Here is a 14,215-nt window from a genome sequence, read left to right as displayed (position 1 = left end):
GAAGGCTGTGCTGGGTGGTTCTCTAGACCTGTCCAGGTGTGCTGCCCCTCCTGTGTCCTGTACACCATGGGGCCCCAGGGCCCCAGGACCAGGCCCCAAGGCTGGATGTAGGAAGGCATCTGCAGCAGGGGAGCAGCTGCTTTGGAGGAGCCGCCGTGTCGTTCTCAGGGAGGAACAATCGTTCCCAGAATTTATGACCCTGAGACTCTCCTGGACTCCCTGGCCTGACCCGGCCATGGGCCACCTGGGTGCCATGGAAACCGCAGCAGCTGGCCCTGGGTGGTGGTGAGAACCCTGCTGGGAGCGGCATGTGGTCAATCCTGGGCTGAGCCTGGGGGTTCTGGTTCTTGTCTTGTCGCTGGAGAGCACACCAGCGCTGGGAGGAAGCCAGTGGCCGTGACCGTCACTGAGGTTTTGTGGTTGTTTCCTGTGGTTACCAATCTGGAAGAGATAACCACCCTGAAAGAGCAGCGTCTGCGGCATTCTCATCGAAGACAGAGATACTTTCATGTCTGCAAAGTATAAAAAGGTACCAAGTGGAAAGAGCCACTGAGGCCCGGCTGCCAGAGAGAGACCCTCCCGGCTCCGGCAGCAGTTCCCAGGCTCCGCTTTCCTCTGTGCCCCAGAACTCGTGGGCTTGTCCTCTGCAGGGCTCCCACTTAGACCACACCACCAGCTTTCACCCTCCGAGGCTCAGCAGACAGACTCACACCTGCGGATGCAGCCCACAGTGCGCAGAAGTGCCCAGCTGTGCGTGTCTGGGCTTGATCTCCAGGGCTGGAGGGATCTGCCCGCGCACCGACTGCTCTCCAGGAAGTCTGGTGGCTCCTGCAGGGGGGCGTCCCATCTCACTGTCTCCCTGGTTTGCCCACTGGGCATGTCCCCCCAGCTTTGTGGCAGGGTACGGTCCCACGTCATTACAGATGAATGGCATTGACGTGCCGTCGGGGACACTGTATGGACTCCTCACTCTGAGCCTATGTCAGGTAGACACAGAAGCCCCACTCCAGTCCAGGTACCGAGACAGGGTGACCCCCTGGTCCAGCTGTGCCATTGAGGCCCAAGGGGAAATATTCTGGGTGGTGCCTGGGAAGGTGGACCTCTCCTTAAGTCCTCTTCCACTGGACATGGCCCTGTGTGGACATGACATAGGGTGGGCTGCAGCCACCCACTGCCAGGAGGACTGGCTTCCTGAGGACTTCTGGGACCAGCCCCAGAGCTCACCCTGCCCCTCTGGCTGCTGGTGAAAGTAGAGTTCCTTACTGAAGAGGGGGGCTTGGGAGCTCTGCTCTCTGGGGCTACTGCCTCCTACCCACATGCCCACACAGGCCTGTTGGTGCTGCGTTCCTCCCTGCCACCTGTCTGCCCGAGATCTTCTGTCCCTTATCACTGTTGGCTTCATGGAGACCCTAGGACCGCTGGGTCAGGAAAGGGTATGCTGTGCCCTCCCTGAAGGTCTTGGGGTGTGTGACCCCACACTTGCTTCAATGAAGTATTGAAGGAAGAAGGACACGGCCGCAGCAGGTGGACGGCTGTGGAGCCTGGGCCAGCTCTCTCTGGCCTTGAGGACACGGTGGTCAAGGGTCTTCCTTGTGGGACAGGAAGCAGCAGAGTTCCCGTGGAGGGAATGCTGGTGAGGACCTCGGAGAGCACCAGAGGGGCACCCAGAGAGGGGGCACCCAGGATGTGCAGAGGGGAGGGAGCCTTCTCTCTCCTGAGAAGCCACTGGGCCCCCTGAGCTCTCCCCCTGAGAGCAGGGCTGGGCTTGGAGTGGTCTCCCCGCGGGGTTTGGCAGTAGATCAGGAATTCTGGCTCCAGTGGGCAGGGGCAGCAGGACCCTGGCTGGGTGCCTGAGGTGGGCTCTGGGCTGGCCTGAGCTGTGGCTGTCCCCCCCAGGAGGCCTGACGGGAGTCCCGGGGGAGTCTTCTGGAACCCCGGGCTGGGAGGGAGACCATCGTCGCGGCAGGGTGGAGAGTTGTAGCAGAAGCCGTGGCCACCCAGTGTCATGGACCCAGGAACACACCCAGGCTGCAGAGTGTTCAGAGGACCTGGCGTCCTGGGTCACGGCCAGGGGAGTTGCAGGCCTGACTGTCATCTCAGAGGCCACCACAGTGGGGCCCGGCGCAGTGTGAGGGCTGGGAGAGGAGGCCCAGCCTCTGCAAGCCACCCACATCCCCCCCTGGGGACCACCTGCATGGTCCCAGGCTTCCGGGGGCTGACTCTGCCCTTTGCCCTGGCAGCCTGGTGACCTGCACTGGAGGGGTCAGGTTCCTGCAGCCGTGATCTGTGCCTGCTGGGGGCGGGGGCTTTGACGAGTGCACCCCAGAGGTCAAGCCTTGAGTAGTACCTGATGGGTGGGCCTTGACCAGTGCACCCTGGGGGTGGGGCCTTGACCAGTGCACCCTGGGGGTGGGGCTTTGGCTGGGGGTGGGGCCTTGACCAGTGCACCCTGGGGATGGGGCCCTGACCAGGGCCTGCTGGGGGTTCTAGCAGGCAACAGAAGGAAATGGAGATTCTTTTTGTCGTATGTATGTCTTTGTGCATTTTTTTAGTGTGTCAGCCTTTTTTCTTCTTTATTTTTTATTTTTCAGTACTGGGCACTGAACCCAGGGACACTCTGCCATGAACTACATCCCCAGCCCCTTTTTCCTTTTTATTTGAGACAATGTCTCTTCAGGTCTCTCCCAGGCTGGCGCTGGGCTTGTGATCCTCCTGCCTCTGGAGCACTGGATCACAGGTCTGCACCACTGCCGTGAGCCCTCTTAATGGGTGGTCCTGGGTGTTGCCTTAGAGCAAAAGACACAAGGTTGCTACAGCCATGGTGCTAGCTGGTTAAAACTTTTAGTGGTAGGTGGACCTCATACCTTCATTTTATTTATTCGTTTTTATGTGGGGCTGAGGATCCGACCCGGGGCCTCACACGTGCCAGGCGAGTGCTCTACCACCGAGCCCCAGCCCCAGCCCCAGCCCCAGCCCCAGCCCTAGTTTGTTTTTTCACAAACAAAAAAGAAAGGAGTGAAGCTTTCCAGGAGCCCCTCTCAGAGTGCGTGCTGTGGCCCACGTGTTGAGGGGATGGAGGGCCAGCTCGGGTCCCTGTGTGCTGAGCACTGGGGTCTTCACGAGTATGAGGGGCTATTTGTACGTAGGAGAAAGGGTTGAAACTTGTGTCGATTTAAGGAAAAATGTAAGAGAATTGATTCTACGAGTGGCAAGAAGATATGGTTAAGATCATGGTACAGCAAAACTGTCCCAAGAAAAGAGGCGGGTCCCAGAGGGGCCCCAGGAGTTCCCAGAGCCCAGGGGGAGTCAACTCAGGACCAGGGGGCTCTTGGCAAACCTGACGAAAGAGTTTCAGCACCAGCCCAAGGCACAGACAGAGCTTCATTTAGGAAGGGAGATGCACATTCACGGGAAATCGCAGTGGGTCTAAGAGTGAGCAGCAGCCCTGCCTTGAGCTGGGGGCCGGCTGCAGGGAGAGCAGGGCGGAGGGCACGATTTCCCACCAGTCTTCCCTGCGCTTGCGTATTTCCTTCATTTTACGAGGGCACAGGCCAAGGCCGTGTTGCTGCCTTACAATTGTGCTTTCTCCATCTCGGTGGCTTGTGTGCTTTTTCCCTTCCGTTCAGGATTTCTCTCTTTATCCTAAATCCCCATCTCAGAGTGACTCCAGTTTGGTGGAGCTCTGTGATTACAAAGAGAACAGGTTGCCTCACCCGAGGGCTGGGTTTCCAGGGCACCCATCTTTCTCCCTCTTAACGGGGCGTTTGTGAGCGGCCGGTACTCCCTTCTCTGCCATGCTCTCTGGTGTTTTATGAGACACGTGCCCTATTTTATGTCACACTGCAGCACAGATTTAAGCTTTTCAAAATCATCATTTAATGAGATTGTTGAGCTGTCCTACAAGGTGAACAGGACATGTTTTGGATCCTACTTCCTGCCTGCTACTTCATGGTCCCCTGGCCGTGTGACTGTGGCCAGCTGAATCTGGGTTCCTATTCCTATTCATCTCTAGTTTGTAGATTTCATTGGAACTCAGCATGGTAACTGGACTGGGAAATTCTTAAAGTCCCTAGGGTCAGCAATTCTGTGGAGCCCCCTGTACATGTCCAGCTCAGTTTTGCTTCCATCTCCATCAGCTGGATGTATTTTCAAGTAAAATGGCTCAGGAAGCTCATACTGAGGGATTCTTTGCACATTTGCAGGATTCCTTTTGCTTTTGTAGCAGTGTCCACTTCTTGCTTTGAGTCCAGCCCTGGCTGCTCTTCCATTTTTATAAGGACATGTCTCTTCCTCTCCTCCTCTCTCCTGCTCCTCCCTATCCCAGGGGAAACAGCATCCCTTTTCCCCCTCATCCTAGGCAGAGTTGTCTGTCCTGAGCACAGGCCACCGCAGGAACAAAGTGACCCAGAGGTACCAGATCTTGAATCTCCTCTTTCAAAGCCCCTGTTCCTGCTGAGGGCAGAATCATGGCCTCTGGGACAGGAGTCCCTGTGCTTCTCCTTTGCAAGCAAAGCAATGAACCTTCTTTTCTTTTTTCTGAAAACCGTGTCCTTGTTATGGGGTTGGCATCAGGGACAAGGACTGAGTTTTGTTAACAGTTTTGACAAAAGTCTCCTTCTCTGGTCAAAGGGCAAGAGTGTGATTTTAAGTGGACAGCCTGTCTCACACGTGGATGAAGACCTGGCTGGGTTTGAGATTTGAGACCCACAGGTTTTTTCAGACTCTGTGCTGTGCCACTTTTTCCTACCATGTGCTGCTGGTGTGGGAAGCAGAGAACATCGTAATTCGTATTTCTTTGTGAGTATATTTCTTTCTCCATTCTTATAACATTTTGACTGCACCCTGACCTATGCTTCAGGGGGACTTTCAAAGGCCAGGCAGGATGCACCCGTATCATTATTCAAAAACCCTAATTTGAATATCCTCATTGGAAAATCCTAATCTCCATGTCCTTCGGGAGACAAAATCACAGACACTGGGCTCGAAGCCTGGCATCTCCGTGTGCTTGTGGCTCCTAAGCAGAAGGTTGAAAACAGCCCCCTGGTTTTCAGTTCCCTGTGACGGGGACCTGGGGGGGCCCGGGCCTCCTCGGCGGGGTGCACACAGAGGAAGGTGGTGCTGGGCCCAGGCCCGCCTTCTTGGTCGAGGTCTGTGGCTTGCTGAGAGGAAATAGGTGGTGCCCTCGGCTGCAAGTCAGAAACTCTGACTCAAGCTGGCTTCAAAATAAGAGGAAACGTCACCTCACACAGCAGGAAACGGGAAGCGCGGGGCAGGTGTGGCCGAGGGGGTGAATCATGCCCTTAACAATGGCAGAAAGCTGGGCCTGAGTGGGAGAGGGCCCCTCCTGGCCTCCCAGCTGTCAGAGGCTGAGAGCGGCAACAGGGGCCTGGCTCACCCCAGCTGCCGCAGAAGACCAGGCCCAGCCAAGGACACTTGGACCAGCACAGGACGCCCTTCCCAGAGGAGGGGACTGGCACTGGACTCGCCCACCGCAGCCCCACAGTGTGGAGCTCTCCAGGAAGGCAGATGCCAGGCTGGCTGCAGACCCGCCCTGGGCCTGCCCAGGGATCTGCGTTTGAAGGAGGCCTCTGGGGTGTCCACCCTGACCTGCCAGTGCTGGGAGCGCCCTGCTCCGGCTGACCAGGTCCAGCCCTGTGGCTGAGGAGGAAACCCCGAGGACGGTGGGATCTGAGCAGAGCAGGGTCCTGTCAGCAGGAAGCAGGGCTCCTGCTGGGATGTTGCCCACACTTCCTCCCCTGGGTTCTGGCTGGAGCGGAGAGAGAAAGGAGCCACATGGAGATTCGTAACATGCAAGGGCCTCGTGGTCCCCGAGGCGTAGGACCTGGGAGCCCAACTGGCCTTGGGAATCGAGATGGTACACAAGTTCAGGGCTTCCAAAACCTCCCAATTCTAGGACTCAGGGCTGCTTCAAAGGTGACTGACTCCACACAGCAGTGCATCCCATCCATACAGCACAGCGATGCCCAGAGGAGGAGCACAGACTGGACAATGCCTGTTACTCACAGCAGGAGCAGGGAAAGCGGAAGGGGCGTGGTGCTCCTGCGCTGGAGAGAAGCTGCATGCCCAGCAGAGGGACGCGGCCAGTGGAGGAGTTCTCTCCTGCCCTCCCACCCTGCAGCTGCCCCTCCTTCTCCCTCCCTCCTGGTGGCTTTGCCTGGCCCTCCTTCTGCCTGGCCACCTGGAGGCCTGCTAGCTGGTCAGACTTCCCAGAGGCTCTGGTGGGCCCGTCAGAGGCTGAGCCGGGGTCTCTGGTGGAGCAGCTCCCACCCCTGCTGACCAGCCTGTAGCCCTCTGTCCGGAATGGCCCAGGGCCCTGGGGTCGGTCATCTGGTCTCCACGAGTGGGCAGGCGGGGTGCAGGTCTCAGACCCAGCCTGGCCAGGGCCCCTGTCTCCTACCTCTCAATATCCTCATCTAGAAGAGAAGTGGAAGTAGTAACTATCTCATGGTGGTGCCAGTGACCCCTGGGCAGTTGAGCCTGGCAAGAGCCCCACAGCTTCACGCTGACCTCCCTCCTGAGGTTCCTGGGAGGGGTCCAGGTAGGTGTGGCCCTGGAGGAACCCGGAGCCTGCTCCCTCGGCCTCCCCAGACTCAGGGGCCAAAGGAATCACACAGTGTTTTGGTTCAAGTTATGGAAAACACGTTGCTCTCAGCGCTGGGCTTTGTTTTCAGGAGTTTCCTGCCCCGTTGGCCGGCTTGTTGCTCAGGAAGAAGCTGGAGCGCCAGGTGGCAGGTAAGACGGGCCTGGAGCAGATGGAAGAGGGACGCACTGGTCACCTGGGGGGGTCCCCGCCTTGGAGCTGCCGCGGGAGGCCGTGTGAATGTTCCTGGGCCGCGGTGGCCTCTGACCTCACCAGGTGGAGTTCTTCTGCTCTTCATCCATCTGAGGACGTGGGTGCGTCTACAGATGGCGGAGGCCGAGGGAAGCTGCCGCGGTATCTCATCAGTCGCTTCTATCGTAAGAATAAACTCACACACACACACCATGATGAGCTAAATCAGTGGGGACTTCACGGTGCTGTTGTGTGAATGAAAATACCAGGAAAGGCAAGTTCAAACGTGATTCTGTGACAAAACAAGAGCATCCTTTGCTAAATGTGTCTTCTGTGGCCTGTGCTCCTCACCCCCAAAATTACAGGCCCGAGAGAGAGGAGGGAGGGCCCTGTTCAGCTCGTGGCAGCAGCCAGCCTGAGGACGGGTCTGGGTAGATAAGCAGAGGGGCTCTGCAGGGGCGTCCCGGCAAACCCCTTCCTCTTACCAACAGCAGCAGTTTTAAAACTCAGGACTTTACAGGAACTTTCTTCACTGCTTTTCTTTGTCTGCAAAGTGAGTCTGGTCTAATAAGACTAAACTCAGAGAGCGGAGGACACCCAGAGACCAGAGCTTCCCACCCCCCATGGGCTGCTGCGCTCCGCACAGGGTCCTAGAGTGCCGGGCGCGCCCTTCCGGGTTGCTGCAGCTGTGCAGCATGAGGGCAGCGAGAGAGCTGTCGTGAGGACAGGTCGGGCGCTGCTGCTGTAGCTGTCTTTCCACACTGGCCCTGTGGATCTATTTTGTCCTTTTTTAAAAATATATTTTTAGTTGTAGTTGGACACAATACCTTTATTTTATTTATTTATTTTTATGTGGTGCTGAGGATCGAACCCATGGCCTCACACATGCCAGACAAGCGCTCTACTGCTGAGCCACAGCCCCTCTATTTTGTTCGTTTAAAAGCTTCCAGGCATGCTGCTACCATTTTTTAAAACCAAACCTCTGTTGATTTCTTTGCGTTCTTCCTGATTTCTGCCGTGTTTTTGAACCGCGTGACTGTGTCTCTGGGGGGAGCCTGAGGTGTGAAGGGGGTGGGTCCTGGAGAGACCCCGCCCGCTGCCTTCTCCACCCTCCTGTCAGCCGGGACGGCTTAGCTGGACCTCAGGAAGCAGGAAGCCTCGCGTGGGCCTGTGAGGGCAGCTCTGGGGGCCGTGCTTTTGCCATGTAGTCCCAGACCCCGAGTGGTACTAGGGGAAGAAACCCACAGGTAATTGACACTCTTATGCACGTGGCCCGACCACAAAGCCCGTGCTGGGGGAGGTGCAGGTACCAGGGCAGACGCGAGTTCTCCTCCGTGTCCGGCTCCTTTCTCACAGTAGCCTTGTGAGTGTGCAAACTTGTGCGTGTAAGCCAGGTTTGGACCATCTGGATCCTGACTCCAGGGCAGGAACCCAGGTTCCAACTGGCTGTGCTGAGAACCAGAGGAGCCCCAGACTCGTTTCCCGATGCCTCTGTGGCCCAGAGTCTGCCGGCCACGATCCGGTCTCGCAGCCAGTTCTCTGCAGGCTCACCGCGGTCCTCAGGTGCTTGGTGGCCTGGCTGCTGGTCATTCAGGTGCTGTCCACCCTGTCCCTCTGGGGTTGGAGGTCCTGTGTTTCATAACCATTCTTTTCCTGCTTGTTCTGACAAATTTGTCAGCCTGCTTCACTTAACTCCTGAAACTCCTGCAGTCCTCCTGGGAGGACCCGGGTCCCTATCACCCCTCTTCCTCGTTATCATACTTTATTTCACTATTTTACACCCTTGTTTTTTGGCCACTCTGGGGATGGAACCCAGGGCCCCCCGCCAGGCGAGCCCTCTACCCCTGAGCTGCTCCCCGACCCGTCTAGTCCCAGGTTGTCGAAACCACCATCACCTCCATGGCCACTGTGCCTTGTCACTGGCTCTTGCTGCCAGTGCTTGCTTACACTCACAGCTCTGCACACTTACACTCACAGGTCTGCACACTTACACTCACAGTCTGTACACTTGCACTCACAGCTCTGCACACTTACACTCACAGTTTGTACACTTGCACTCACAGCTCTGCACACTTGCACTCACAGGTCTACACACTTACACTCACAGTTTACACACTTACACTCACAGTCTGCACATTTGCACTCACAGGTCTACACACTTACACTCACAGTTTACACACTTACACTCACAGTCTGCACACTTACACACACAGCTTGCACACTTACACTCACAATTTACACACTTACACTCACAGCTTACACACTTACACTCACAGGTCTGCACACTTACACTCACAGTCTGCACACTTGCACTCACAGGTCTACACACTTACACTCGCAGTTTGCACACTTACACTCACAGCTCTGCACACTTACACTCACAGCTCGCACATTTACATTCACAGCTCTGCACACTTACACGCACAGCTTGCACACTTACACTCACAGTCTGCACACTTTTCTTTGCTCATCCTTCTCGTGTAGCCCGTTTTCATTCCTACATGAGGTTCTTCCACAGTGGTCAGTTCAATGGGTTCACAGTGGTGACTCCTTAGCCTTCCTCTCACTACTGGACAAAGTCAGTTCAGCACCCTTCACACGGTGCCCAGTGCCCTCCCCTTGCCAGAGGACGCTCTCCCCAGCCATTCGCCGTTGCTCTCTGGTGAGCTTCTCGTTGGCTCCTTGCCCCCTGGATTTGTGGCCAGGACTCTGGTGTTTCCATGTTAACTCGCTTGCTTGGCCTGGGGTGACGGTCCTCACCTGAGGACCTGTGGGGAACATGCTCAGCCACTACCCCTTGGTCACTTCTTCTCTTCCCCTGTCTTATGGACACACAGAGTCTGGGGTGTGCTCGGGACCCCTCATGGTCTTCTGTGCCCCTCATTCTTTCGTCCCTCCTTTCGCCCCGTGCTGTGGCCTTGGTGGCTTTCTGGCTCTGTCTTCCAGGTCACCAGCTCCCTTCTATCTGCTGGTTACTTAACTTGTGCCCTGAGTACTTCTGCTTGTCTCCTACACTCTGTGTTTCCAGACATTCATTGGCTCTTGGTTCAAATGGAGAACTAAACTTTGGTTTCAAGTCCTCTGCTTCACACTTGGGAGCGCGAGTCCTGGGGGTTGGTCAGCTCCCCTGACAAGGGTCAGGCCTGCCTGAGGTGAAGGAAGCTGAAGGAAGGTCTTCTCGGGAAGTGTGGACCCGCGTGTGGAGAAGCAAGGCTAGAAGTGGGGTGTCCTCTCCCACTGGGGGACACATTCAGATTCCTCTGGGTCAGGGGACAGCCCTTTGCAGCTCAGGGAATCAGCTTTCCTACAGGACAAAAGGCTAAGGTGGCCCAGCCAGAGGACCCCACACTGTTAGGGCTCACAGAGCAAGAGCAACAGAAGTGTCTGCAGCTCAGTGGACAGCAGGGCAGTGTCCTGGGCTGCGAGTGTCTGCTCCGTGCAGACCCAGGGAACAGGTGCGGGCTCCAGTGGCAGGGGCACAGGCCATGTGAGCGCCGGCCTCCTGCACCCTGGGGGGACCTGGCTGCAGCAGCCCCACAGGTCTCCCCTGGAGGAGGGAAGGATCTGGGAGCACTCCTTAGATGGACTTCCTCCTGCACTTCCAGCCTTCCAGAAAGACGCCAGCTCAGGACCTGTCCTTAGCCCCAGGGCCTCCTGGCTTCTGGCTTTGCCTCCCGGCTGGCCCTGACAGACTCAAGGGAGAGAGGAAAGGAAGAAAGAAGGGAGAAGGAGGGAAGAGAAAAGGAAGTGTACGTCCTTTTTTTTTGACTTTGTTATTGGAAGTGAGTAGATAGACAGGGAGATTTGGTGGGAAATATAATTCCCAGGGTTCTGTGCATTCCACAGTCATTTCCATTGATGGGTACGTGACATCCAGGTGGGAAACGCAACTTTAGGTCACACTCTCCTCAATTCCACGTACCTTTGGGCAGCTGTGAGCTGGGCAAGTCGGAGCTGGGTCCCTTCTGCCCACTGTAGGACTGTTCGCCCTCGGTGTGCTCCACTGTGCTCACAGTCCCCCCCTCCTCCCTCCAGGCCAGCGGCCTCCTGCTCCTGCTCCTCCTCCTCCTCCCCTCCTCCCCCTCCTCCTCATCTTCACTCTTCCTCTCTTCCCTCCAGGCCAGCTGCCTCCTCTTCCCCTCCTCCTCCTCCTCCCCTCCTCCTCCTCCCCCTCTTCCCCTCCTCCCCCTCCTCCTTCTCCCCTCCTCCTCCTCCTCCCCACCTCTTCCCCTCCTCCCCCTCCTCCTCCTCCTCCCCTCCTCCCCTCCTCCCCCTCCTCCTCCTCCTCCTCTCCTCCTCCCCCTCCTCCTCCTCCCCTCCTCCCCCTCCTCCTCCTCCTCCCCCTCCTCCTCCTCCTCCTCCCCTCCTCCCCCTCCTCCTCCTCCTCCCCTCCTCCTCCTCCCCCTCTTCCCCTCCTCCCCCTCCTCCTCCTTCTCCCCTCCTCCCCCTCCTCCTCCTCTTCCCCTCCTCCTCCTCCTCCCTCCTCCCCACCCCCTTCCCCTCTTCCTCTCCTCCTCCCCTCTCTCTCTCTTCCTCTGCTCCCTTGTTCCTGCCCCTCTCTCCCCTCTTCCCCTTTCTTGCCTACTTAAGAAGATTTCTATGGCCCCTTCTGGGTGTTCTCCTTTCAATCTTGGCTAAACGGGAAGTTCTCTTCAGGCCTGTTTCCCCTGATTACTGCCAGGTTCTCCATGAAGACCTCTGTTCCCTAGGATCCCAGAACACTGCTGAGCACTTACAACTCCCAGGCTGGGTTTGGAGCCGCTCCTGGGGACCTGCTGAGCCTGCGGGGCGGGTGGCCTGGTGGTTCAGGAGGCTGTCTGTCAAACCTCCGGTGCTCTTTCAGGAAGGCTGTACTTCTTGAGGGTAGACCCCGCTTGGTGGGAGCCTGGTTCTCTGAGGGCCCTGGCGGTGCCGTTTGTTGACTTCCGGTTTAGTGCTTCGGCTCAGTTCACGGAGGTCAGCTTCTAGAACAGCCACTCAGGTAGCTCCTCCCGCCCCTGGGGTCGGGGGTGAATATGTCAAGAGTGTGGACTTGAGGGGGAGGTTTGGGTGGCCCGGAGGTTCCCAAAGGCAGACAACGGCGGGAAAAGAAGCTGCGATCGTAAGCTGCATGAACAGGGCTTCTCCTGGTTTCTCCTTTTGACATTGGAGATAACTCAGCATTAGTTTCCTTACCCAGAGCAGAGCGTGCGTTAGTCCCAGAAGGGGATCTCAGACTAGAGCCTCTGGCAAGGTGGGAGGAGGAGGCTCCCGTCCTGGCCTCCCCAAGCCAGGGCCAGTCGGGTGCTCTCAGCAGTCAGTCTCCAACGGGAAGCTGCCCTGTGGAGTCCCTCCAGTCTCTCCAGGCCTTCCCTGATGGAGCTGCTGGGGTCCTGTTCTCCCAGACCCGCCCTTGGCCTTCTCAGCGGGTGGCTGGAAGCCAGGAGCTGCTGGAACCTGGGCAATTCTGACCAGAGCTGAGAAGTCACTTCCACCTGGGCAGCATGGTGGGCAGCAAGTGGTGACGCAGAGTCCACAGGGGCATCCTGCCGAGCAGGTGTCAAAAAGGCATCTTCAAAAACACAGGAAGTGGGCTGGGGATGTGGCTCAAGCGGTAGCGCGCTCGCCTGGCATGCGTGCGGCCCGGGTTCGATCCTCAGCACCACATACCAACAAAGATGTTGTGTCCGCCGAGAACTAAAAATTAAATATTAAAATTCTCTCTCTCTCTCTCTCTCTCTCTCTCTCTCTCTCTCCCTCTCCTCTCTCACTCTCTCTTTAAAAAAAAAGGGGGAAAGAAAAAAAGTTAAAAAATTTCCTAGTTAAATCTCTCACTTGCTATTGACCCCGTCATCTGATATGTGGCCAAGTGGTCCATGAGAGCCAGGTTTGCAGAGAACGTCCCCTTGGGATGGTGGCAGCGGCCAAGTCCACAGAAAATCCCAGGCCTGGCTGCTCAGAGCACCCTGACTGAGGTGGACAATCTGCCTGGCAGGTGCGGAGGAGGGTCAGCGGCTCATGTGCTCTGGCTCTGGGGAGGGCAGCCAAGTGAGCCGTGTTCAAGGTCATGGCTACCTCTGTCTCTGGGAAACGCAGAGGGTCCTTGGAGCCTGAGAGCCATCAGCAGGGAAGGGGACAGGGGGTGGGTGTTCCTGGGAGCCTGTGGACAGCAGGAGGGGCTGCATTCAGGGTCTTTGGCTGCACACAGTAGGACAGCCTGCTATCCACATCTTTCTGATTCTCTGAGTGCCCATCTGCTGCACCTCCCACTTCCTCCCGATGAACCTCTCTGAGCTGTCCCCCCAGCAGTGACCAAAGGAGCGGCTGGAGTGTCACCTTCCCCTCAGCCGGTGCTGGAGCAGGGCAGGCCTCCCAGAGCACCACAGTGGGCCCTCCTGGCTCTCCAGGCTGACCGGTGTGACCCCGCATGGCCTGTGTGACCCCACATGGCCGTGGTCCATGCCAGTCCAGCAGCACAGTGACACTGACTCCCAAGAGAATCTGCTTCACACTTAATCGAGAAATGCGCATCTCTCTCTCACACACACACACACACTCACACACACAAGCACTGATTTCAACGAAGCCCCACAAACTGGAACAGCCAGCGTCAGAGCAGGGCACTAGCTGCAGTCAACCTCCTCCCGAGCGGCCAGCCAGCAGGAGGGCTGGACAGAGGCCACGCCTCCATCCACTCTCATCCAGAGAAGGGACAAGCCAGCTCTCCCAGGTGCACACATGGAAGAAAGAAAGGGACGGAGCCCTCCCGGGCATCCCTTGACTGGAGGCCAGCAGTGGTGGGCTTCCCTGAGTGCCCCTCACTGTGAAGCCCAGGCCGGCTGCTGAGGAAGAGCCACCCCAGCACGGCTCCGGCCGTCAGGAGGCGGGTTCTTCTCTGGAGACAAGGGGCGAGGAAGGGAAGGTGACCGGCAGAGCTCCTCACACACTCTGGAGCAGGGACCAGAGCAGGTCCCCTGGACGGCAATTAGCCCTGTGTCAGGAGCCCCTGGTGGCCCCTCACCATCCTCATCCCTACCACAGGCCTGCGGGGAGGAGCAGCTGCGCTCAGTGGACGGGACACCAAGCCCTGAGAGTGAGATGACAGGAGGTGACTGTGAAGCCACCACACACAGTCCAGAAGCACTGGCACATGGTCCTGGGGCGGGGCTGGCAGCCGGGGCAAGGACCCAGCCCAGCACCCACCCTTCCTGAGCCCAAGAGTGGACTGACAGAACTGGGAGGGGCAGGGACCGTTCTGCTGCAGACGGACCTGTGCCCTGGGGGCTTTGAGGAGGGACAGAGGGAAGCAGGCACATGGGGATGCAGGGTGGGGGCGGGAGTCCTGCTGTGCGAGGCCCACCCAGCCGGCTGGCGGAAAGCGGCTGCTTTTCTTTCTGAGATGGGCAAAGTACTGAGAAGCCAGCCTCTACCCCAGAGCCAAGC

Source organism: Urocitellus parryii, chromosome 8 (genome assembly GCF_045843805.1).
Source record: "Urocitellus parryii isolate mUroPar1 chromosome 8, mUroPar1.hap1, whole genome shotgun sequence".
NCBI classification, from domain to species: Eukaryota; Metazoa; Chordata; class Mammalia; order Rodentia; family Sciuridae; genus Urocitellus; species Urocitellus parryii.
This window is presented reverse-complemented; position numbering follows the sequence as displayed.